This window comes from Lygodium microphyllum, chromosome 11 (genome assembly GCF_053477565.2).
Source record: "Lygodium microphyllum isolate KBCC chromosome 11, Lygodium_microphyllum_v1.1.10, whole genome shotgun sequence".
Taxonomy (NCBI): domain Eukaryota; kingdom Viridiplantae; phylum Streptophyta; class Polypodiopsida; order Schizaeales; family Lygodiaceae; genus Lygodium; species Lygodium microphyllum.
The window spans coordinates 44,135,073-44,162,111 of NC_141145.1; positions in this window are offsets into that span (position 1 = coordinate 44,135,073).

The window sequence follows — 27,039 nt, forward strand, 5'->3', positions numbered from 1 at the left end:
CATAGCCATGCAAGAATCATTTGACTATGACATGAGAAGAAAGGTAGCTTCATCTCAAGGAGAATGGAGTGAGAAATTACTAGAAAGGCAGGAGACTCTAACAAAGGTCAAGGAGAGGCTCAGGAAGAACACTCAATAATGGGTCCAGTAGATTTTTGGATGCCCATAACCACTATACAGGCCAAGATCAACAAGTTGGAATAGGGTAAACACAAATGAAGATGTTATAGCCAATTATTATATGGAGAAGCAATGATGTGTTGAGACTATTACCATCACAAAAGACTGTGCAAGAAGGACATTAGTGACTTTGGGTGGTCTTGCCATATTAGAATTCTTATGTGGAGAGTTGAAACAAGAAAAGAAAAGGGAAATTTTGGAAAGAATGGAATTATAAAAGAAGTATGAGGAAGAGAGTTTGGCTCGTTAGGAATTTCTGAGGAACTCAGCCTAGCAATTACATGACTTACAAGCCTAGATTGCAGAGAACAACAAGGAGATGGAGGGGCTGAAAGAACAATTGCAAGAAGTTGAGATAATGAGGAAAATATAAGAAATTACCCGTGCTCAAGTTACGAATCTTATGGTCTAGCTAGCCAATTGGAGGCAGAAAAGGAGATGGCAACAACTCTTACCAATAACTTAGCAGAAGCATGATAGATTCAAGCAAGATGAAGATAGTCTTCACAGGGTTGCATGATACAATCGAAACAAGTCTGACTACTATTGTCAATCAAGTTGAGGAGAAAGCTATTCGAGCTTATGAGGAGACACTATAGCAACTACTCACAGATTTGGAAAATTTTCTTCATAAAGAACACCAGTTTAAGCTTCATACAATTGCCTATAAACATGCATTATCATTACAGCAAGGGCTTTATCAGCCGATTGTTTGCACCATATCACTCAAGAGCACATGTATCGTGGAGGAACTCAAAGCTCATTTGGGACTAGCACCAGGTTTCTTGGCCAATTTTGACCAAGAACGAAGCTCACATTATTCTCCTCAAGCCCAACTTGAAGCCAAATGATTGCTCACTTGCATGACATGGGTTATAATGATCGAAATTCAAGAGATGTAGGAATGGTACACCCAACATCCATTGACTTGTGTGACATACAACATGAGTCACTGGTTGTGCTGAAGGCCCCAATGTCGTATAGCCTCTTGCAGACATGATTCGTTCTTTTGATTACATGGACCCCTAGGATTTTGTTTAATAAGAGGAGGGACCCATCAAGGAAAGTGAGGAACCACCACCAATACAAGACATGGCACCGGAGGTCCAAGAGCACTTTGATAGGATGGTTCAAGTCCTCCGGCCTACCCCTCAAGATGTGCCAAAGTATCCACTTGACATGCAAGGTATTGAGGCACAAAGAGAGGATCTCGATGAACCCATTAATACCTATCGGGAGAAGCAGAAAAAGGAGTAGACCATCATTTTTTATTTCAATGTCTATGAAGATGCTAAATTTAAAACGCCCTTACCACTCAGTACCATGAAAAAGCTTATTAAAGTGGAAGAGAAGATTGTCAAGAAATGGTTGAAGAAATATGATAGGTCAGCTTTGCAAGTAGCTTGCAAGATTCCCAGGGAGAAGAATAAAAGGGAATATCTCACTAGGAAGCCATGTGACTCTGTGGTAGCTTCAACTAGAATGGAGATACCCTATCCTTGAAGCAGATGAAATGACCCATTCTACCTTTTGCTACTCAAAACAAAAGATAGATGTGCTCCATTGCCCTTATCCCAGAATGTATGGAAGAGAATATGATGCTGCAAAGCATAGCGAGTAGAATCTATCACTTCCAGTTGTATGACTTGCCACCCTCATTTGATAGTTTCCTTAAACTGTACTCAAATTGCCTAAATCTTGCCTTCATAGTCACTTGCAATTATTTCTTCCTTATATCAAGCTCTTACAGCAACCACTAACTCCTTATGAGAATGGCCTGCCACCCTTATTCTTTGACATCAACACAGGGATTGACCGCATTACTATGGCAAGACTTCTTCTTCGAGTTGTACTATTCCCATCTTAATGTGTAGCCTTACTCAAGGATATGGTGGATAGTATATTTGCACCTTTCTTAATCCATATCTTTTGAGCAAAGAGTGTCTGTTACCAACCTTTTGCCACTCCCTGCAGAGTGAATCACTTGTACATTCACATGAAGAAATGAGTTTTTATTTTTTGAATGAGAAAAAAAAGAAAAAAATCAAAAGAAGAAAAAAATGGAAAGAACATAAAAGAAAAGAGAGCAAAAGTTTCATGATTAGTTAGATGCACTCACGTTTCACTGCACCGAAGGGTCCTCAAGTTGGATGCTTCCAGTGGCTTTGATTGGTTGGCTCTGCCTCTAACCCCATAGCCCTTCCCTCACTACACAATCTTAGGGCTCATCAAGGGCAGGATACCCTGGGCTTGCTTAAATGACCTGTCACCTTGAGTTTTGTATACCACACAATAGTAGTTCACCAATTGAGTCCTCAAGTGTGGGACAACACTTGAGGGAGTTTGACCCATCTCCTCGTTGCACTTGCACATGCATAAATCACTACACATGTATGTTAGATCCACCCCTTAGGGAGAGCACGCACTGTCTTACAAGTTCTTGTAATGGGCCATTTGAAGACCTGAAGAACCATCCACATCGCACTGTCTTACAAGTTCTTGTAATGGGCCATTTGAAGACCTGAAGAACCATCCACATCTGTGGCCTCTACCTCCTATTGAGAGTGGAAAAAGATTGAATTTTGGACAAATTTTTGTTGTTTTTGAGGTCTGAATGATTGATTTTTGATGGATTTAGAGTGATGCATGGTTGTTAATGGAAGTGTTTGACAGTGTTTTTGATGATATTGATTATGTTTTGTAAGTTCATGATGATTCTTAGTGGAAATATAAGGCTCTATGATGTTCTGATAGGTTTTGTGAGGTTCTGATTGGTTCTGATACCTTCTGTATACCTTCTGTTTTGTTCTGATTTTCCTTTGTATGAAGCATGGATTGATGATTGATGAAGGTTGAAATATTTTGGAGGCTTGTTGAATAGTTTTGATAGTTTGAAATGGTTTTAGTATGAGTTACGAGGATTTGATGTTTTCTGATGACCTTTTGTAACCCTCTGTAAACCTTCTGTAGAGCCTCTGTATCTGATTTGTTTCTGTTCTGTATGTGTTCTGTAGATCTTCTGTAAGTGTTTTGTAGAATGTATGTGTGACTTTGGGAAATTTTTCTAAATTTTGGAAAGTATGAATCTAAGTTTAAAAGAGCTAAAACAAATGGAAGAAGCAGCTGCTGAAGACTGAAGAGAAGACTAGAGTGGCAGTGACAACAGTGAGCTATGAAGAGACACTGTAGTGGCTCTGGTGCCTCTTTGTATCAAACATACCTCTTGGGAGGTGCATACACGACCTAAGAAGGATTATTGAGAGTCATTATAGATTATTGTATTGAGGAGATGATGTACTATTGAGAAAGAGAGAGAGAGAGAGCCAGAGCTAGCCAATTCTATCAAAACAGTGTAACTGTATATGAGAGATTGAGAGAGAAAACTATGAAGACATTGAAGATGAATACTATGTGATTGATTTCCATTTAAAGATGGTGTATTCTTTTATGTTCCTTGTTCTATTGATGGATTCTATGAAGATGTTGAAGATTATGGTTAATTCTATCAAATCCGTGGGAGATATCTACTATGATGCTGCGTGAAGATTTGTTGTTTTCTTTGTTTTGGTCATCAAAAGAATGAAATAAAAGCTTGTTGATGTTACAAGATAGATTTTCTTGTAGTAGAATCCCCTTTTCCTTGATGTTCCTCTTGGGGCTCCATGTTTTTTGTGCGCAGCCGGGGAAACTTGCCATCAACAAGCATCAGAAGAGGTTGAAAATGAAGGAAGTGGCATTGCCAAGAAGAGAAGAATTCAATGGCTGTTTGCAAAGTTCATTCTTCCACTGAAGAGTTGGAGATTATTATTATCAAAGCCACTTTCCACAAGAATTTCATCCCACATTGGCAGAAACATATTACCATCATGATGCAAGCTCTATGCAGTGGACTATTTCCTCTTCCTGTTGAAGTAGCAGAAACTTGCATCTTGGTGGCAAATTGTTTGGAAACAAACTGAAGAGCAAAAGCAGAGAGAATGACTATGGAAGATTTGGTATTCATTGAGAAGTTTCTAGACATCATCAAGTGGGAGATCGTGAAGAAGCTTCAGGAGTCGTGATCAATGGAGGTTCACGAAAACAAGAAGGAAAAGAGTTGGAATTTGTTCGTGGATGCTCAATAGCAAGATACGTCGGATGCTTGGTGCACTGACAATCTTTTGTTTGTCCAATTAGCATCCCACTGGAAGTTGGTAGACAAAGTTTTTTTCACAACATAGACTGTTGAAACCCCTCAGAAGCTGGCATTATTATGATGGCACATCAATGATCCTAAGAAGAATGAGTTTTGATACTTTCAGAATGAAATATCTCCCCCTCTCTAGTGGTTTGAAAGCCGAATTCAGAGATGTTGAAAAGAAGAAAGTAGAAGAGATATTAGCCAGAGAATCCCCCAGAGACTGAAGCCCTCTCTGATACTATCGTGTTGAGTACAGGCTGACTGGTTGGAGCCAACCCCCTGATGAATGACGCAATCAAGAGGCAAGTGTTAGAACGGGTCCAGAGGTACGTGAGTAGAGAGAAGGCAAAAATCAAAGTTGAGAATGAGCTTGCAGTAGAAGCCTCCTTTGACGCCCTAAAAGCACTCTTTACAGAAGTCCCCATGGCAAATCAAGGTCCCCTTCCTAGTCAGATTCATCCTGGAAATATTGATGACAGGCCAGCAAATGTAGTCCCATTGCCAGTTTTTAAGGGAGAGTACAATGAAGACCCTGATCTTCATGTAGCAGAGTTCATGGTAGCATGTGTGGCTAACAATGCCAGAACCCCTGAGCATTGGTTAGCGATATTCCCCGCCACTTTCAAGGGCGTAGCATTTTAGTGGTATGAGAGACAAGCAGCAGGAACTTTTGGCACATGGGACGACCTGAAGTTGGCCTTCCTCACTAAATTCAAGCGTGAAGGTTTTGAAGAGCGGATGTGAGAGAAGTTCATGAACCTACGTCAATCCTTTGGAGAAAGAGTAGAAGCTTATGTCTCGCAAATGGAATCCACTTGAAGAGATAGACTAACCATCATTTGGATGAAGGAATCCAGAAAGGAGTGTTTCTCAGAGGCCTACAACCAGAAGTTTGCAAGTTCGTGAAATTGAGAAGACCAGTCAATCTGCAAGCTGCAGTGGAAGGTACAAGATTGTATGATGAAGTTGAAGCAAGGCTGTCAATGACTCTAGGAAGAGGAGTCTTACCTCCTCCCATGCCAGGAATGGTATATCCACCAAATGTGGTCCTAGGGATAGTTCCCTACCCCTATCCCTAGATGCAAACAGTGCCGCAGTATAATGCACCTAATCCACTGTGGTCACCACAGACGACAGTGTCTCAAGTGATGATTCAACCACAACAACAATGGCCTCAAACAGTTCCTCCAATGGCGAGTCAACAACAGTGGAACCCTACCAACTGAAATCAACAACCCCAAGTCTCAACAAGAGCCCTGAACCAGAACCAAAACATAGGACCCTCTAGATCAACCCAACCAGTGTATGCAGTAATTACAAAAGCTTCTCAAAACCCTATTACAAGCACTTCAGGAGATGAAAATCTAGAGGACTACTTATCCAACTCAGTTGCAAGTATCAAGAAAGAGCTTATAGGTGTGATTACACAGCAGCTACAGACGCTGAAGGTGAGTACCGCCAATATATCCACCCCTACAGGAGCTGAAGGAGATGTGATGCGCTCTAATACATTGTGCGGAAAGTGTCATCAAGTGGGATATTTAGCCACTAAATGTACCTGAAAACCAACTATTCCTGGAGCCTTCTGCTCCTACTTTTTGTGGAAGAACCATACAGAGGATATTTGCTCTCTGAAGGAGATGCACGAACGAAGTCAGAAGGATGAAAATGTATGATTCAACTTGCTAGAGTCCAAAATGACAACACAAGATATTGGACCAAAGCCTAGGGAGTTTGGTCCTAATTTCAGTCCAAGGAGGTTTCCCTCTCAAAGCTACAGAGGCCGACAGTCTGGTAGTGGTCAAATCAGAAGTGGAATGTTACAGGTGTGGAGAAAAGGGTCATATCTCCCTGAATTGTCCAAACCCTAGACGATCTGTGGATTACAAGCCCTTATGTAGTCGATGCAAAGGCAAAGGCTACACTATAAAGGACTGTCCAAGTCCAGCTCCTGTATAGGCCAATGGCACTGATAGCCAACAGAAGGTACAAGAGTCTGCCTCCAATTTGGTAGAGTTGGAAGTTGCCGCTGTCACGTGCACCAAGAAGAAGGAATCAATTGTTCAGAACGAAAATAATTCTCTTGCCAAGTCTGTGAAGTTCAACCTACCAACAGAGAGACAGAGCAGTACAGGACAGAACAGTGTAGTACTACAAAGCACTGCAATGCCACAGAGAGTCACAGAGACATTCCCAGAAACAGGACCAGAGGTCCAGGAGATAGATGAGACAGAAGCACTTCCAGAAACAAAGGAAGTGCCGATGTTTCCATTGTTAGAAGAAAAAGGAAAGATGAAAATGGGTGTAGCCCTATTCCCCAGCAAGCTGGAGAAGCCTGTGGATCCTATCAAAGATTATAACTTGGTAAAAGACCTAGACACCTTTAAACCTAACTTAACATTCTAGCAGTTGCTGATGCTGTCTCCCAGCTGCCGAAAGAACTTCAAAAGCATATTGACAAGAAGACGTGGACTAAGGATTACTTCCCCAATAATAATAAATTCCAATAGAGCCCTAGAGCCTGTAAAGGAAGTAGATGTGGCTAACGCCTTCCTAGATCCTAGAATCCCAGAGATTAGTGTATGGATAGAAGGATGCTTTATTTCAGATGTATTGATTGATGGAGGTTCATCAGTAAACATAATGATGGATGTGACAATGAAGGACTTAGGGTTGCAAGGAATTCAACCTACACAGTGGCTTATCAGATTGGCATACCAAAGCAGAATTAAATCGTTGGGCATTCTCCCATACGTAAAAACAACCCTTGCAGGAAAATACTATTGGTTGACATATTTGGTGGTCAAACCAATTTCTTATGGGACCTCATACCCTCTGCTATTGGGAAGACCTTGGCTTTTTGAAGCAAGACCCAGGACAGATTGGTTCAAAGGAACCCTAACCCTAGGCAGAGGACCCAACAAAGTGGTGTTGAAGTTGTATGGATCGCAAAAAGGCAATGGATCCACATCCATCGAAGTCATAACTGACTCCTCTAACAAGGTAACAGATGGTACATCATGAGATGAAGAGGCTATTAAACAGATATTTTCCAAGAAAACAGAGGCATTGTCCCTAACAGTGGACACTGTAAGTCAACTACTAAGGGAAGCAAAGTCCTTGTCCATGGGAGAATACCCCTTGCCTCAACTTGAATTAACTTTTGAAATCACCTTTGACAGTGAAATAGAAGCATGGATGTATTGTTCTCCATGTTACATGACAGTCGCAGAGACAGTCACAGAGATAGTAATAGAGACAGTCACAGAGATAGTGACTGTAACAGAGGCAAAAGATCTATTCTTCTCCTACAGAGCCTTTACAAAAGCAGAGATAGAGCCTCTAGAGGAAGAGGATGACAATGATGAGGAAGAAAACGAAGCAGGTTATAAAAGTGCAAATGAAGAATTTCATGTGATAGCAGATGATCTTGTTGATGTCCCTATAGAGACCTCAGAGACCGAAGATCTCAGGGTGTTGGATGGAATGAACATGGTTCCATTTGGGTTGACCAATGAACCACAAAGTATGCAGAATCTATATAAGCAATGGATTAAAGGCATAAAAATTAAGTTCGCCATTGCCTCCTGTCGCCATGACCATTCAGTCTCCAGAGAAAAGATGATGATGATGCCCCGTGCCAACAAAAGCCAGAACCATCAAAGCCTCGGCTTCTAGAAGGTCCATGCTATGTGATATTCCTGGACTCATCCTCTGAAGATGAATACCTAAGTCCAAAATAAATCACCACTCACACAGAAGCAAACAAAGCTCTAATACCCTTTGAGCAATCTCAATAGACAAATGAGTCATCTGTTCAGAAGGAGGACACTGGTTCTAGTGGAACATTAGACGAGGACACTACTCTCTTGAAAGAGTCAGACCTCTATCCAGAAGCAATCCGTGGGACATTTATCCATGAATTGGAAGGTGAAAGGCAAGTGACGTTCGTGGATACTGATGGTACCGAACATCACCTGAAAGTGGGTCTCAATCTTCCAAAAGAAGAACTAGTGGTCCTGAGAGACTTACTAAAGGAGAACTTAGATGTGTTTGCTTGGTCATATAAAGATCTAAAGGGGATTGATCCCACAGTATGTCAACATAACATTGACCTAGAGCCCGATGCCAAACTTGTAAGGCAAAGACAAAGGCGTATGAATCCTAATTATTCTGCTCTGGTGAAGGCTGAATTATTGAAACTTCTAGAAGCTGAGTTCATTTATCTCGTGGCTAACATTGAATGGGTTTTGCCCATTGTGGTAGTACCCAAGAAGAACGGGAAACTTCGAATATGTGTGGACTTTCGGAAGCTCAATTCAAAGACGAAGAAGGATCGTTTCCCTATCCCTTTTAGAGACCAACTCTTGGATATAGTGGTAGGCCATGAGATGTATTCCCTCTTGGATGGATTCAGCGGATATAACCAAGTCCAAATTGTAGAAGAGGACCAATCCAAAACAACCTTCACTATAGAATGGAAGACCTATGCCTATAGAGTGATGCCATTTGGGCTCTGTAATGCTTCTGCTACCTTCCAAAGAGTAATGATGGCCACCTTCCAGAATCATTTGCATGATTTCATTGAGGTGTATCTTGATGACTTTTGTGTCTATAGTTTGATCCGTGAGCACTCAGGACACCTAGAGCAATGTTTTGATAGATGCAGAGAGTATGGGATTTCTCTCAATCCCGATAAATGTAGTTCTTTTAGGCCATATTGTCTTTGCACAAGGGATTGCAACAGACTCGGCAAAGATCGAGAAGATTGCCGCCTTGACAGCACCAACAAACCTCAAGCAATTGAGAGGATTTATTGGCCATGTGGGCTACTACAGAAGGTTTATTTCACATTTTGCAACCAAGGCGGCCCCTCTGCACAAGCTCCTAAGGAAAGATACGGATTTTCTTTGGACTAATGACTATGAAGAAGCCTTTAATGCCCTAAAATAGTGCCTTATCCAAGTACCTATCTTACAACCTCCTGATTGGACGAAGGAGATCCATGTGCACACAGATGCATCAGTCGAAGGGCTAGGTGTTGTCCTATGTCAAAAGGGCCCCTCTAAATTAGATTAACCAATTTATTATGCAAGCTGAAAGGTCACTGATAGGGAACGGAACTACACAATGACAGAGCTTGAGTGCTTGGGAATGGTGTTTGCATTGGAGAAGTTTCAACACTATCTATTGTCAACACATTTTAAGTTCTACCTAGATCATGAAGCCCTATCCTTCCTGATGAACAAAGCAGATGTTAAACGACGACCAATGAGATGGTTGCTCCTATTCCAGGAGTTCGATTTTGAAGTGGTCACTAAGCCTGGCTATTCCCATGTCCTAGCCGATCATCTATCACAGATCCCTGAAACTCTAGACGAGGAATAGGATGATCCAGACCTTCCTGATACTTCTTTGTTTCTAGTTGAAACAGTCACTCCCTGATCTGCAGATATATCCAACCTCCTGGCAACTCAACAGTATCCTCCTGGCATCTCAAGCCGTGAGAAGAAAAAGCTTCTGTTAGATGAAATCAGCATAGTATTGAAAGCATGCCATGACGAACCATGTGGTGGACACTTCACAGGAGAAGCAACAGCCAGGAAGGCTCTGTTAGCAGGATACTGGTGGGCCGACCCTCCGCAAGGATGCACATGACTACTGCAAGAGATGTGATGCTTGTCAATGAATGGGAAAACCCACCAAAACAAGTGCCATACCACTGCAACCCATTCTTCCCCTAAAGCCGTTTGAGAAGTGGGGGATTGATTTTGTGGGTCCCATTGATCCACCCATCAAATGGAAGGAGAACAAATACATCTTAGTATGTATAGATTATGTCACAAAGTGGTGTGAAGCTAAAGCCCTGAAGCGGGACGATGGTAACAGCGTAGCCCTGTTCATGTACAAGAATATTATCACCCATTTTGGCAGTCCCCTTGAGCTGGTAAGTAACAAAGGTACTCATTTCCTTAACAAAATCATGGAGGAGATGATGGAATTGTATAAGATCCGCCATCATAAGTCCACTCCCTATTACCCTAGAGTCAATGGCCAAGTTAAAGTCACCAATCGCATCCTTTGCTCAATCCTGAGAACAATTGCCGCACATCGTCGTGACTAGGATGATCAACTTATAGAGGCCCTCTGGGCATACAGAACCTCCTATAAGGTAACTACAGGACAAACCCCTTTTCAGCTAGTGTATGGTACAGAAGCCGTCTTCCCTGTTGAGCTAGAATTGTCCTCTTTGCGAGTGGCAGTTAAAGAACGCTTGGGAGATGATGAATCACTACAACGTCGCCTCATGCACTTGGAATGCTTGGATGAGATACGGTGGATGACCCTACAGCGCATGGAAACCACTCAAGCGCGATGCAAGGCCTATCATGATAGTTTCATCAACCACAAGGAGTTCAAAGAAGGTGATCTTGTCCTAGCCTATGATTCGAGATTTGGCAAGTTTCCTGGCAAGCTTCAACAATGGTGGATGGGCCCATACAAGGTACTTGTTGTCAATCCTAATGGCTCTATTTAGGTGCAGACCGTTGATGCCTCTGATGATCACTTCCTGATCAATGGCTATCGTCTGAAGAAGTACTTCCCTCCCTGGGGATCTTGACAATCATAGTCGACCTACCCTCTCCCTTTTGGGCATCATACTATCCTTCTCATCATGCTTTTTGTAGCCCTTATGATCTTCCTCATGAGGCGGTCTCATTCTGTTAACCCCTCGCATATAAATCTCAACCCAACTTTGTTCTCTTCTCGTCTGATCCAACAACAGTGGTGGCGAGGTTGATCCTGACACATGGTATTTCTACCATTCTCTTTCTTCACGAAAAAAAAACCAAAAAAAACAAAACAAACAAATAAACAAACAAAAAAAACTGTTATGGGAGAAAAGAAAGAAATTCCCTATCATAACAGGCCTCATTCCAAGAAAAGGTGGAAACACCCTTGGGCGAGAAGCTGACTGTGGAAAAGGTGGTAACACCCCGCAGTTTAGGATAGTTGACTCATCAGCAGAACCTTTTCAGCAAGTAATTTGAAGCCACCTCCCTTGGTGCACTGTTTCTGCAATATCAGTCTGTCTGCCCTTCTTAACAAACGACCCTTCTTACAAATCATTGAAGTATGAGATTTGTAAGCTGCCTCCCTGGGTACGCCTCATCATTAAGATCTTGATGACAACAACAGCCGACATGATCTTCATCACCAACCCCCTGAGTGATGTGAGCTTTCATCCTAACAGGATGGGGACATGAGTATGGGCTATCCTTTGTATCTATCAGTGAGTGTGAGACAGAGGGTGGAGTGAGTGACCAGTCTTTTCCTTCAAATCAAATGAGAGGTGCGATGTCTGAACAGAGTGTTGCATGCACGGGATGGGTCTCTCAATGCACAACGCACGATTTGTTCCTGTGCACTGCACCATAAGGCTCCATGGCCTTCCTTCTTGCACTGTATGCCGGCACAGGGCGGGATGCACAGTTGCGCCATCACATGCGCACAAGGCATACAACCTCTGCACAGGTGACAGTGAGGATTACATTAATGGGTTTCAGGAATGGGCTGCCCTCCTCTATCTTTCAACAAAGCGTGAGACAGAGGGGGGGTTGAGTGTGACTGGTGTTTCTTCAATCAATTATTGAGATGTAAGGATTGAGGGACGTTACGACCATTAGAGGCAGGTATGTTTCTGTTTCCCTATGCACCCACGGGATGGGTCTCTACCATCAGCATAGGACACGTCACTCTAATCTGTACACTGCACTACAAGGCTCCCTAGCCTTCCTGCTTGCACCTATGCCAGACGGGGTTGGACGCATTGATGCACCATTAATTGTGCACCCTGGCATACTCCCTCTACACCACCCCCTTGTCGATTCCTAAACCGGGTGTGAGCTCTAGGTTTCATCATTATTCACTCGAGTGATGTGATCATAAGTTGAGTGCAATATCCCTCGTCATCGACGAATTTTCTGCGATTTCTTCAACCAGCTCCCTCCCTGGGTGCGGCTGCGTGGTCCCTACCACGAAGGATGAATGTTGCGAAGACACCTTGGTACCTCCTGCAGCCGACAACGATATAAGACGCAACCTTGATAGTCGACATTACTCCTCGGCAATATGGGCCAAGTTTTTCTAACCCTACACATTCTGTTTCTCAGTGACGGTCATGTCTTAAGTGTGGGGAAATTTGTGGTTGGTCTGATGTGTGGCACTAGGTCCTTGTTATTCAGTTTACCCTTCCTGTTAAGGTCTTAAGTGTAGGGATGCGTCCCTACACATCACTTCTACATATTATCATGGAAATATATCTATCCACCTCTAAATGTAGAAATTCAATTTTTATGCTCTGAATGGATCCCTTCCCCACTTTTTCGTTCTATTTCACCCTGTCCTCGGGGCTGTTCCTTGACTATTTGCCCTTATTCCTTGTTTTGTCATTTTTTCATGTGAACGCATTGTACATTCATTGAGAATCACATCCAACCTTACAGCTGTGTTTGTACCTTTGAACTGTCCATTTTTTCTTTTTACCAACCCCTGTTCTGACGGACGGTTCTAAAGTTATTAATTTTTGAAGCAATTCCCGTAAATTGGACGGTTTTCCATGTGCACACATCTTTATAACTTCGGAACACTGATCTGATGTGCTAGCCCTGCCCTACCCATTCCCCTTGACATTTTTCCTTTTTATTCCCTATCATTTCGATGCACGGTTAGTCCGCTATTAATTTTTGCGGGTTTTCGGGTCCTTTTAGTGCTTATTTTTTACATTTTTCCATGTGAACATGCCCTATTTTCACTGAAATTCTAGTTTAATTTGACAGCCGTGTCCCGCTAGCCTTTTTCCCACTTTTTCCTTTTTCCTCCCCCCTCTTTCAACTACTGGATTTTTAGTTATTAGTTTTTCCGAGTGTTTTCGAGTGTCTTTTTTGTGTTTTTTCCATGTGAACCCCTTCTAATTCCCCCCCCAAACTGAGTTTGATGTGCTAGCCCTCTGAATCCCCTTCCCCTGGACATTTTTCCTATTTATTGCAATTTGTTCAGGCAATTGGTTCTTCCCGTATTAATTTCCGAGTTCATTCTCGGGTTTATTTTTGGGTTTTTTCCATGTGAACGCGTCCTATCTCGATCGGAACCGTGTTTTGCCATACTAGCGTTGTTGGACACGTTCTTCTACACATTTTTTCTTCTTTCCGCACTTCATTCCAACGCACGAATTTTTCGATATTAACGCATGTATGTGTTTTCGAGTTTCTTGTATTTTTTTCATGTGAACACCCTGATTTTTCCCCAGAACCAGTTGTCGCATTTTTCTATCATCTTCCTCTCGTCTCCTAGCACATTTTTCCTTTTTACGATTTTTCGATCCGATGTGCGGTTTGGATTTTATTAATTTTTCTTCCTTTTACCCGTATGGCCACGTTTCTCGTGTCGCGCATGAACGCATATGTTTTTGGTTTTACGTGCCTCTGGATGCCCCCTGGCCTCTGTGACTCACGTGTCGCCATCCCCATCCCGTCCAATTCCACCATCGCAAATTTTTTTTCTTTTTACCCCCATCTGGCGCACGTGCACGGGACGGGGCGGGCCGCTTTTTCCCCCCTTTTCCCTCCTACATTTAGAGCCACCATCCAAATCCACTAAATAACCCCAAAAAAAATAACAAACAAAAAACCACAAACCAAAAACACAAACAAACCAACACCACCAACACATAACACAACTACACAAACACAAATTTAAAAAGAAAAAAAAACAAAAAACAAAAAACAAAAACACACACACACAGAGAAAAAAACAACCAAAAGAAAAAACAAACACCGAGACAACCAAAAAACCACACGGGACCAAACCTCGAGACGCACAGAAAAGAACCAAAAAAAAAACACACACACACACACACACACAACAGCCACACTCCCACAAACAAAAAATCGAGCTTGCACATTCGAAACACACAACCAAAAACCAAACAAAACACCACAACTCCCCAATTAAAACCACTTTTTAAAAACAAAATAAACTATAAACACACAAATACAAAAAAAAAACCATGAACAACGATCTCACCTGCCGCCTCCATTCTCCTCTCGAACGCATGTCTCCCTTGTCGCCTACCTCCACCACCTCTCCCTCGTCGCCTACCTCCACCGCCTATCTCCCTCGTCCTTCCTCCAACACCTCTCTCGCATCGCCGCCTAGCCTGCCCGCCGTTTTTGGGCCTCCCTGCCTGTCGCCAATCAACCGTGCCCCATTGTTTTCGCGCCTCCCTACCCGCCACCAGTCAACCGTGCCCTGCCATTTTCGGGCCTCTCTGCCCGCTGCCTGTCAACCGTGCCCTGCCGTTGTCGAGCCTCCCTACCCTCGCCAATTGACCCTTCCCCCCAACTTAACCCCGCCCGCCTATCTTTTCCCCCCTACCTTGCCCATTGCCCATTCTCCTTGGACCCCTATCCTTCCCCTTTTGCCCCCCTACCCTACCCTTCCCATCCCCTTCCCCACCCCCTCCTAAGCCCCTCTTCCCACCCCCCCCCACAGCACCCCCCCAATAGCCCCCGTTCCCCTACCGCCCCCTCCACCACTTCCGTTGAAACCCACCGCCACCCCGCTGCCAACTCTACCTTTCTTTTCATGCAACATTGCGTCCCCACCGCCACCTTGTCCACCCACATTGCTTGCGAGAGTTTGTGCGCGTGATCGCGCGTGTCGCGGGTGTGTTCGTGTCGTGATCGGACGTCATCTCTCAGTGTGCACGTGCAAGGACGCGCGTCTCAACTTCTCCGTGCGGTGGTATGTTGAAATCCGTCGTTCACACGCAATCATCCTCAGCTATTCACACGCAACTCGGGTACCGACTTTTAATTTCAAAACCCTAAAAACACATAAAAATAAACACAAAACACCAAAAAACTTTAAAAATTTATTAAAATTCATTAAAAATCCAAATGAATTGTAAAAAAAATCCTAAATTTTTTTCAACATTGCTAAAATCATTTACAATATTTTCTAAAGTGGAAATTTAAAAAAATAAATTGTACAAAAATCAAAATTTCAAAATTCTTTCAAAAATTCATGCAAAATGAGCCAAATTTATTAAAAATTAGTAAAAATCATAAATATTTCCAAAAAAATTTCAAAAAATTTCACAAATCCCCTTGCCCCTTTTGCCAATAGTTTCTCAATTGAAAATGCTTCCATAGATGGCTAAAGTATTAATTGAAGCCAAAACCCTAAATTTAATACCTCACCTCATGAAAATTCATTTTAAATTCTAAAAATCAGCTGAAAAATCATGGATAAATTTAAACACATTGTTGACACTTTTTGAATTGTTGAAATCCCACCATTACACTTCACAACATATTCATGTGTCATATATCCCGTTTTAATAATTTGTTTTAAGAATGAAAAAAAAAAAACACACATAATGTACAAAATACAAACACGCCTAAATTATAAATTTTTTGAAAAAAAAAGAGAGTAATAATAAAAAATAAAACAAAAACAAAAACACTAAGGTGCTTTATTTTTTTCAGTCAGTGGTTTTTTCTTTTTTGACTGGATTCCTTGCATTTGGGACTACTCAGTGCCCCTTTAGTCTCTTGCATATACACCCCTACCATGTATCTATTTTTTGAGCTTTATTTATTTTGGTCCTTTCTTAACCACGGTTAATTGTTAAAATGAACTTTATTCACCCACTTTTTCACGTGCGCTCGCGCTAAATACACATTTTTTCTAGTAACTTAAAATCAACCCGATGTTCACTTTGCACGCGCTACGTGCGCTTCAGAGGAACTTTAATTTTTAATAAAAATGAACCAATCGTCATAAAAAAGCACGCGCTGGCAAAAAAGTGCTCCACATCACCATTAATTTCTAATTAATGAATTTGCATTTAGAGACCTCAGTCTGGGGATCGCAGTCCGAGTTTCGTTTAAGCACCGTATCACCCTATGAATTGTAATTAAAATTTTAAGAAGGAACCGTCGTTTTCTTATTAAGGTTTATAACCTAATAAAATTTCACCCATTGTTAATAATTTCTTAAAATGAACCCTTCATTAAAACCATTTCCCCTCACTGCACTTTTTTCCCTTTTTAATAAACACGCTTCGTGGGATGGGTACATATAGTCCTTTAAGTTGAAATTGTTGGTCAAAGTTATGGTTAGGTCCTGATTAGGTTTTTATGGTATAATGGTTTGCTTGTGTGATACGATTACAGGTGCGATTTGTAGTTTTTTTTTCTTTTTTGCCAGATACGGGATCTTGGGTGCCTGCTTATTGCATCACATGAAGTTTTCGATCTCATATGTGTAGAGGTCATGCCGAATTTTTTCTAGGATGTGGGTTGTTTGGGGTGGTTGATTGGTTAGTTACATCTGTGTGTGTGCTTCTTTTGATCGATTTCTTTTGTATAGCTATTTGGTTGTTTTGCCGGCATTCTTTGTGATTGTTTGTGTTTGTGGTGTGTGTGTTTTCCATCTGAATGGCACCTCACACTCCTCCTCCTGTCCAATATGTCCCATTGATCAGTAGGGATTATTCTTCCCTACTGGCTTTTGAGCCTATAGCGAAAGTAGGACTTGCAACTTTCGTGGCTGCTTCACTCCCTTTGATTCCAGACAATCCATCTCTATGTGATGAGTTTCTTACATCATACAGTAAGAAATCGGGTCTGGTTCGTGGAACTTCCATGGTATTGACACCTAGAGGGTTAGGGAAGGCTTTGTCTCTTTCCTACAAAGGAGAACCCTTTGTTACAGCCATACAATTATTCTCCAATGATAAGATTCTCAAGCTATTATAGAAGTAGACCAAAGAGGTTCGGGATGTCAAGAAAGTGATTAACACTTCAGAAGTGTCTTCTTTCATGATCACTGATCCTCTTTGGAAGTTAGTCTGTCAATTCCTCCAAGACAGGTTTATGCCTACTAAAACACCATCTCATTATTTGTCCAAGAAACTCTTCATAGCTTCCTGGATGGTGTTAAAAGGGGTTGCCATTGACTGGAGTACTTATCTTCTTACAAAGATGGACCAACATTTTGTCAAAGTGACCAGAGGGAATGTTACTAATGTCACTTATGGTTCATATTTATATGCTTTCTTGACATATTCTGGCCTAACGAAGGGTGTGTTTCCCCCTCCTCCATCTGATCTAGTTCCTCCCTCTCCACCTTCAGAGGATTCAGAACCTATTGATATAGAGGATCTTGATTCCCCTCCTCCATTGGTCATTTAGTGAAAGCGCTTGAAGCATGTAGCAGAGAAAGTTCCACCAGTCATTCCTTCAGTAATAGTTCTTGCTACCTCTGGAAGTGACCTCCCTGGCTACCTCACATGCAACAATTTATTTAGGGCACATCGAGAGGGTTCTTTGGAAATATCAGTTCCTTCGCTGAACAGTTTAGTGTCAGGAGATGCTATTCCTTTCCTTTGTAATGACATCCAGAGTTCGATTGAACTCTCAGTGACAACTTGTGTTCAACAGTTATATGCTTCTTTCTATGAAGAATTGATGCAATCCAAAGACCAGTTGCATAAGGCAACCTCAAAGTTAGCCTCTGCTAAAGACACTCTTGCCGATCTATTTAAGTAGATGGAGCAGCACACCCAAATGATTGAGACCCAGAGAGAATAAATATCTTCTTTGAAGATTCAGTTAGCAAAAGCTCAGTCAAAGGTCACTAAAGTCTTGGAGGAGAAAGAGAAAATGTCCAGAGAAGCTCAAGAGTTTAAGACTCTTTTAGATACAAAACTGTCAGCTTTGCAAACTACTCACCATACATTGGAATCACAAGCTTCCCAAATTAAGTAGTTGCAAGACCAACTGGTGCAGTCACGGTCCATTCCTCCAAGCCCCAATGTTCCTATGATTCCTTCGATCTCTCAGCAGGACTTGGCAGTTCTCCAAAGACATTCCACATTATGTCCATTGTTTCAAGATAAAGTGAAAAGATTGCAGTCCAGGATGGATTTGTTATGGTCTACATTTGAGCACTTTCAGGAGTATATTCCTCCGAACCATTCCTTCTTTGTCAACTATCAGTTGCAGAAGTTGGCCTTCTATATGAAGCTTTCAACGATGGATCTCCCTCTTCCAGCAGATGGTTTGAGTGGGGCTTGGTCTTCTGATTTGCTGACAGAAGTTGTCCGTATGGTCTTTGACGACAAATACCATGTTGCTGTCTTACATGTATCTATGAGGTGATCTGTTGATTTCAGATGATGTAGATCTGGCTTGGCATGTGGGGGATGTGGTTTTACAAGCTCTCTTATATGTCAACTATTTGGAGTTGAGGATAGATGACATATTCCAGTGCTATTCTTCTAAAGTGGCTACTTGCCCTGACACTTCATGGCATTCAAAGATTGATTCTGTAGTCCTAAACCAACCTCAGAATACATCTTCTTCTTATGTGCAGAGCACTAACCAACTGAGGGTGGATCTCCTAGCTTATCTTTCCAAGAACCATCCATTTGATTCATCCTTCTTTGATGCCTACCATAGACAATCTGTTTTAGGTCCCTCTATTCCTAGCCTATTGTACTATCAACAAATGGCCCATCACTATGATACTTATCTTTCCCTTTATCAATCTAACTCAGTAACTATATTACCTCTCCTTTTCCAACCTCAGGGTTTTCCTCAAATTCCTATATTTACCTATTGTTCTTTCATTGAAGATCAAGTTTTTTCCCCTTCTCCACAATGTCCTTCTCCATATATTCATATATCTTCTACTTTTCATGCTTATTAATTGACACCTTTCCTATAACTGATTCACTTAAATTTTCAGCCGCTCCTTCTTTAGCTTATTCCTCCTTTTATGATTTTTGCCTACCCATCTCTTCATCCTGTTTTACTTATTTCTCTTCCATCTCCTACCACTTCTATTTCTCAACCCCCTCAGTTGGTTAGTGGATATGAAGGATTTGATCAGCAGATTCCGAGAAGAAGAGGATGGAGCTCAACTGATTCTCTCACAAGACCACAGATTAACTCGCCATTAATTCCAGGGGACTGGACAACTGCTAGTCAAGCATACCAAAATTACCTCCATTTTTCTCACCAATATGCACAATCTCTAGATCCTTTAGTGAGATTGATAGCCCATTTTTCTTGGTATTTAGCATATATACATAGGCATTCCCATAACGCTCAAAAGGCCATTCCAAAGCTTTGTATGAATGTCAATGTAAACATTGATTCCCAACAGTTGGATGTCCTATATTTTCATGCCCTATGTCTACCTAGCAGATACCTTGTTTTGCTAGAAAGGATGTGTTGCCTTCAGTTCTTTCAAAATCCTCCCAAGACATTTGTGAATGAGTCCTCCATGGATCGTTTTCGAAATCACCAAGCCCTCAAAAGGGATCACATTCATTGATGCCTTTGCAATGTATTTTGGATGATTCTTAATTACATATATCTCTTTTTGGAGGTGTCATTCACATGGTTGTGTTTGTGTGTGTGTTGTAATAATCTTATGTGATGAGTTCGTGCTGGTTGAATAATTTGTTCGAGAGCTCTTTTCAACTATTGATGGTGATGGTGGATGGCAAGCTTATGATGGAACGCTGAAGAAGAACCTCTTATATCGTTTACAAATTTTTTATGAATTTTAATTGTTTATTAGATGTGTTAATGAATAATGAAGTTTTCCTTTAGAAGTATTCTTTTCTAGAGATACAGGTGATAAGTTGGGGTCGTGGTTTGGAATGATTGTTGAAGATACTGAAGAAGATAAAATTGAGCTCTTTAGTGAACTTATATTCTTCTTTTTCTTAGGTTGCAAGGACACTTCCTTTCTAAGTGTGGGGATATGTTGAGAGTGGAAAAAGACTGAATTTTTGACAAATTTTTGTTGTTTTTGAGGTCTGAATGATTGATTTTTGATGGATTTAGAGTGATGTATGGTTGTTAATGGAAGTGTTTGAGAGTGTTTTGAATGATATTGATTATGTTTTGGAAGTCCATGATGATTCTTAGTGGAAATATAAGGCTCTATGATGTTCTGATAGGTTCTGTGAGGTTTTGATTGGTTATGATACCTTCTTTATAGCTTCTGTTTTGTTCTAATTTTCCTCTATATGAAGCATGGATTGATGATTGATGAAGGTTGAAATCTTTTGGAGGCTTATTGAATAGTTTTTTATAGTTTGAAATGGTTTTAGTATGAGTTATGAGGATTTGATATTTTCTGATGACCTTCTGTAACCCTCTGTAAACCTTCTGTAGAGCCTTTGTATCTGATCTGTTCTTGTTCTGTAGATCTTCTGTAAGTGCTATGTAGAATGTATGTGTGAATTTGGGAAAGTTTTCTAAATTTTTGAAAGGATGAATCTAAGTTCAAAAGAGATAAAACAAATGGAAGAAGCAGCTGTTGAAGACTGAAGAGAAGACTGGAGTGACAGTGACAGTAGTGAGCTATGAAGAGACACTGTAGTGGCTCTGGTGCCTCTTCACATCGGACATACCTCTTGGGAGGTGCATCCACGACCTAATAAGGATTATTGAGAATCGTTATAGATTATTGTAGTGAGAAGATGATGTACTATTGAGAAAGAGAGAGAGAGAGAGCCAGAGATAGCCAATTCTATCAAAACAGTGTAACTGTATATGAGAGATTGAGAGAGAAAACTATGAAGACATTGAAGATGAATACTATGTGATTGATTTCCATTTAAAGATGGTGTATTATTTTATGTTCCTTATTCTATTGATGGATTCTATGAAGATGTTGAAGATTATGGTTGATTCTATCAAATCCGTGGGAGATATCTACTATGATGCTACTTGAAGATTTGCCATTTTCTTTGTTTTGGTCTCATCAAAAGAATGAAATAAAAGATTGTTGATGTTACAAGATAGATTTTCTTGTTGTAGAATCCCCTTTTCCTTGGTGTTCCTCTTGGGGCTCCACCCACCTCCTCCCCATTTCATGATTTCTTCTTTAGTGGAGCTCTCCTTAATCCTTCCGGCTACCATTATTTTCCATCATTGATCCTCAATTTTTGGACATCATCTACATCATCAACTGGGACGTCTTAGTCTTCAATACTAGTTCTTCATCACCTCATTCTTCATCAAGCACATTCATCTTCTCACCAACCAAAGTTCTTCATCAGCAACATTCATATTTCTCCATCAAGATAACTACTCCTTCATCACATGTTCCCAGTATTTTGCATCCTCGGTGTAATCTACTACATGCTACATATGACGTGCGTGCCATGGGATTGGCACTCATCTCGGGGGGAAATAATGTTAATGGCATTTTGAGAAGGCAAACTAGAAGTGCAAGTGCAGATACTCTTTTTTTATGGATTAGTATTTTTGGAAATTTAGTGTATTAGTATTTGGAACATTAGTGCACTTGTATTATTATTGTACTCATGGACATTATCATATTATCATGGATGTATTACTTTGTGAGAGCCAAGCTCACTCCCTTGCAGATTGTATCTATCACTCGCAATCGTATTTATCACACCCACAAGTGTTGTGTGGGTTGCGCGCATGTATGTGTGATTAGATTAGCATGGGCTTGGTCTATTTAGGCTAAGGTTCAAGCACACAATGAGGATTGACCAGCTTAGCCATGAAATGGGTAGGATAGCCAAAAGAGGGTGCAAACCCTAATTCACGGTTGTGAAAACCCTAAATGAAAAAGGGGTACAAACCCTAACCCTAATCCTAATCTTGTGTTTATATAAGGGTGGGAGGTCTTAGTTGTATAGGGTCCTTTTGGCATATCCATGCTATGGAAGCTTTGTTAATGTGACTATTCAAGCTTTATATTCAATCTTTCTAGTTCATCATCTTGCTTCCATTGTGTTGAGAGTGACTGAGAGGGAGAGAGTGAGAAATTTTTTGAGCGAGGGATTGGGGAAAGGTGAAGCTCTTCGTCATTGTCTTGCTTTTCTCATCTTCTCTACTAGCTCTTCAAACTTCGACTCATTGGTGTGCTTGGTGGTGGATGAGAAGGAGCAACGGCATTGGATCGTGTTGATCCTAGTCATGGAACCATCTTCGAGCCTTCGAGTCATCAAACACAAGAAAGTAAGTTAGGTGGGTTCATTACAACTTGAGCTAGTCTTGTGTTCTTACTTTCTTGGGTTGGATAGGACGATGCTTGGTTAGTTACAGTGGAGTGTTGAGAGACAAGGTGAGAGATTGTCCCCAAAGTAAGTTGTAGCTTCTGAAACAATAGAAGTCCATCCAAACTCCCCATTGTTGAAGGCAAACTAGAAGTGCAAGTGCATATACTCTTTTTTGATAGACTATTATTTTTAGAACTCCAATGTATTACTTTTTGGAACATCATTGCACTTGTATTATTATTGTCCTCATGAACATCATCATATTATCATGGATGTATTCTCTGTGTAAGAGTTGGGTGGGCTCACTCTCGTGTAGATTGTATCTATCACTTGCAGTCATATTTGTTGCACCCGCAAGTGTTGCATGGGTTGCGCACATGTATGTGTGATTAGATTAGCATAGGCTTGGTCCATTTAAGCTAAGGTTCAAGCATGCAATGAGGATTGACTAGCCTAGATCCCACTAAATCAGTAGGATGTCCAAAAGAGGGTGCAAACCCTAATCCATAGTTGTGAAAACCCCAAACACAAAAGGGTTGCAAACCTTAACCCTAACCCTAATCTTGTATCTATATAAGGGTGGGAGGTCTCAGTTGTATAGGGTCCTTTTTGGCACATCCATGCTACAGAAGCTTTGTCAATGTGACTACTCAAGCATTTTGTTCAATCTTTATAGTTTATCATCTTGCTTCCATTGTGTTGAGAGTGACTAAGAGGGAGAGAGTGAGACGTGTATTGAGTGAGGCACTGAGGGAAGGTGAATCTCTTTGTCATTGTCTTTCTTTTCTCATCTTCTCTACTAGCTCTTCAACTCCTTGATGTGCTTAGTGGTGGATGCAAAGGAGCAACGCCATTGGATCGTGTTGATCATGATTGTGAAACCATCTTCGACCCTTTGAGTCATCAAACACAAGAAGGTAAGTTAGGTGAGTTCATTACAACTTGAGCTAGTCTTGTGTTCTTGCTTTCTTGGTGTCAGAGAGAGAACTAGGGAGAGAGAAAGAGGAGAGAGAAAGACTGCAGAGGAGAGAGAAAGACTACAGGAAGAGAGAGAAATAGAGTGACGAGGAGAGAGAAAGACTAAAATTGGAGAGAGAAAGACAGGAAAGATGTAGAAGCCATGGAAGCTTGAAGCAAGAAGGGAGAGAAAGATTGTAAATGTATTGATATGTCAAAAGATGTGGAAAATTACAACTTATCTCCTTATATATCAATGTCAGTGTGACATGGCATATTATCAACATTTTAACTATTTCCAACTTCTTACAATCCATCCCTTCCCAAAAGTTTTTGTCCTCAAAAACAAACCTAGAAACAAGCTAAAAAGGAGATGGATAGAACAGAGTACTACTTTGTACAGCATTACAAGGGATAAAAGAAAAGATTACCTAATACTCAATAGTAGTACTAATCTATACAGGAGGTCAAAATCAGCCTGTAGCCTCCCGGATCAAAAGGAAAAGTTGTATCTTTGCCATGCATAGGATCAACTTTCATAAGATCGAAATCAAATACTCCTGGAAACACAATCATCATGATAGTACTCACTAATAAAGTCTCCATTGCACAAGAATTTATTAGATTGTTGTATTAGACACACCGCTATTTCTTATAAAGCGTGCGCATAGCCTCTATGTAAATATTTATTAGCAAAATAGATTTTTAGAAGATATGTCCAATAAAATATTAATGGTTCTAGAGAGTTGTGGGATACACAACTGCTAGCATCTGAATTACACAACTGCTAGCATCCATTAATTCATATTACTCTATCTTTTTTTCAGTTCTCTCAAACTCTTTATGCAAAGAGTGATTGTAAAGGGCCTAAATCTTGGGCAAAGAAGATTTCATAATATTATTATGAATATGGCATGAAGGGAGCTGCCTACTTCATGTTGGGGGGAGATTGAACCCAATCTTGAGTCGTTCATCTTACTTTACCTTTTCTTTTAGTCTATTTTTCAATTTCTCATGAGTCGTATGCAATTTTATGAGTAAAAGAGAGAAAGAGGGAGCTTCTTTCATTCCCTATGCGCAAACCACGCATCCGTTGCTCCCAACAGTGGTATCAGAGCCTAGCCTACCTCTTGGGCTTCCAATCGCCTACCCTCTGGTGTGAAGGCGAGGCCTCTACTGCAAACGGGCTCTATGGTCCATCTCATCGTGAATTGACTACATGGCTGGATTCCCAGGCCTTCAAAACCCCAAACCCCTCTATCACAGTCAAGAAAATCTACTGTTTTCCCAGACATTGAAGAATACCCACTCCTACATCATGGCACCATATTTCGTGATGAGTTAGTTAGTAAGCTTAATTAAAGCTTAAGTAAAAGCTTAGCTTAAGCTTAAGTAAGAGCTTAAGCTCTTTTTTTTAATTTCATGGAGGGGGGCATTTTTTAACGCCACAGCAGCATCCATGACATCATTTTGGCCAAAGACATCAAGTTTTTTAGGCTTAAAAGCCTTATTAGGCAAGTTATATTACTAACCTACTTGATCAACTTCAACCTCTCTTACTCCGTGTCATACACAGACTCTACTAATCTTTAGAAGTCACAGCCGACTATCTCTCACATAGAGGCAGTTTTTGCGCAGTTCTTTCGAGCTTCATAAATCTCACAAAATTTCCATAAAAAGTTCTTGCCTTTCTTGCCTATTCCCATCCATAATTTCTTGTCCAAAGACCGTTTAAAATTTTGGTATTAAACGCCAAAATTCTTCAACAACAAGCAAGGCGTCTTTTCATTTGCAAAGCGTCCTAAATTTTCAGATTTCTCCATCAAGCAATCATGGCCAATTTCGACTCTGCATCACCGCTTCCTGAGCCAACCTTGGTGCAGCGTATGGATTTAATATCCATGCAACTTGAAGAAGAGCATCAACACCGTGTACAACTGGAGCAAGAACTGAAGTCCCTCAAGTGTCTTGCCACTGAAATTTCTACCAATGACGACAACCTAGTCCACGCCATCAACACTACTTTGGATGTCCATGCTAGTCGAAAGGAGTCCAAGATAAGCAAGGTACATTCAAATTTAATTCTTTTGATGGTCTTAAAGATGGTCACAAAATTTTGTCATGGTTAAGTTAGTTCGAAGCTTATTTTGACAATGAGAAATACTCAGAAAGTGATAAAATTAAATATGTATCTCATTATTTTATTGAGAAAGCTGCATTATGGTAGGATGTCATGTGTAAAAGCATTGATTGTCCTTTCACATGGAATGACTTTCGCAAGAAGGTTCTTGCAAATTTTCTCCCTGCACAATTCGAGCTCCGCATGCAACAACAATGGGATCTATTCATGCAATGGGAACGTGAGTCTATCCCTCAATACACAGAAAGATTTTGGAGCACTCTCTTGCAGCTCCAAATGGTGGAACCAGTGGTGGCCGAATCTACCTTCAAGAGAAAGTATATGTCCAGCTTAATTCCATCCATCCAAGCCGAAGTCAACATGTTCAAGCCCAATAACCTAGACGAAGCCATATCCCTAGCTCACGACACTGAAAAGAAACAGACTAAAGACCGAAGGCAATTTTTGGCATCCAATGGTAACAACATGGGTAACTTTCGTTTTAATTCTTTTCGTAACTTCAATTCTCAATATGGAAAGAATTGTTTTAACTGACGACCATGGATGCGAAATGTTCTTAATAATCATGGCCAATCAGTTTCCAATTCTAAACCTCCCAATCTACCTTCAAATTTGCCTAAATCTGGTGAACCTAAAAATGTTAACCCAAGTGTCTCCAATGACATTTCCAAAAATGTAATTTGTTATAATTGTAAGCGTCCTGGTCATATTGTGAGTCATTGTCCCATAGGCAACACCCGTGATTAGAAGAAACCCATGGCACATCTAAATTTTCTTGGAGCTGAAGAATCCAACGAAGACCTTGAAGCAATGCTCGACTTCGATAAGGCTACACTTGTCGATGAAAATTCTAACGAACTTGAAGACCTTGCTGTTAAAATTTCTTTGCATGCCTTATTAAAGATGCGATGTAAAATCAATAATAATGATATGATTGTCTTGCATGACGATGGTATTGCTCATGATTTTGTTTCAGAAAAAGTAGTTAGAAACTTACAACTTAAAACTATTCCATCTGCTTATAAAATTAAGGCTGCATTTCTAGGACAACGATATAATGGTACTAAAGAAGTTCATAATTTAGAAATTTGTATTGGATCTTATAAGGAAAAACGAAAAATTTTAGTAGCACCTTTGCAATCAGCTGATATAATTCTAGGCATGCCATGGCGCCACCAATTCAACCCCAATATAGATTACAACACACACTCAATGCACATTGAGCACAAAGGTAAATAAATTTTGACTTGAAGGGTTAACAAAAACTGAATTATTTCCAATTATTGGTCATACACAGGCGAAGTGAGCTTTGTGTAAACAATCAAAAGCTTTCTTAGTATGGATTAATGAAGTTGATGTTACAACAACTGAACTAACTCCAAAGCAACAACATTTTATTGCTAAATTTTCTGATTGCTTTTCTAATGATTTACCTTTATAACTTCCTCTATCATG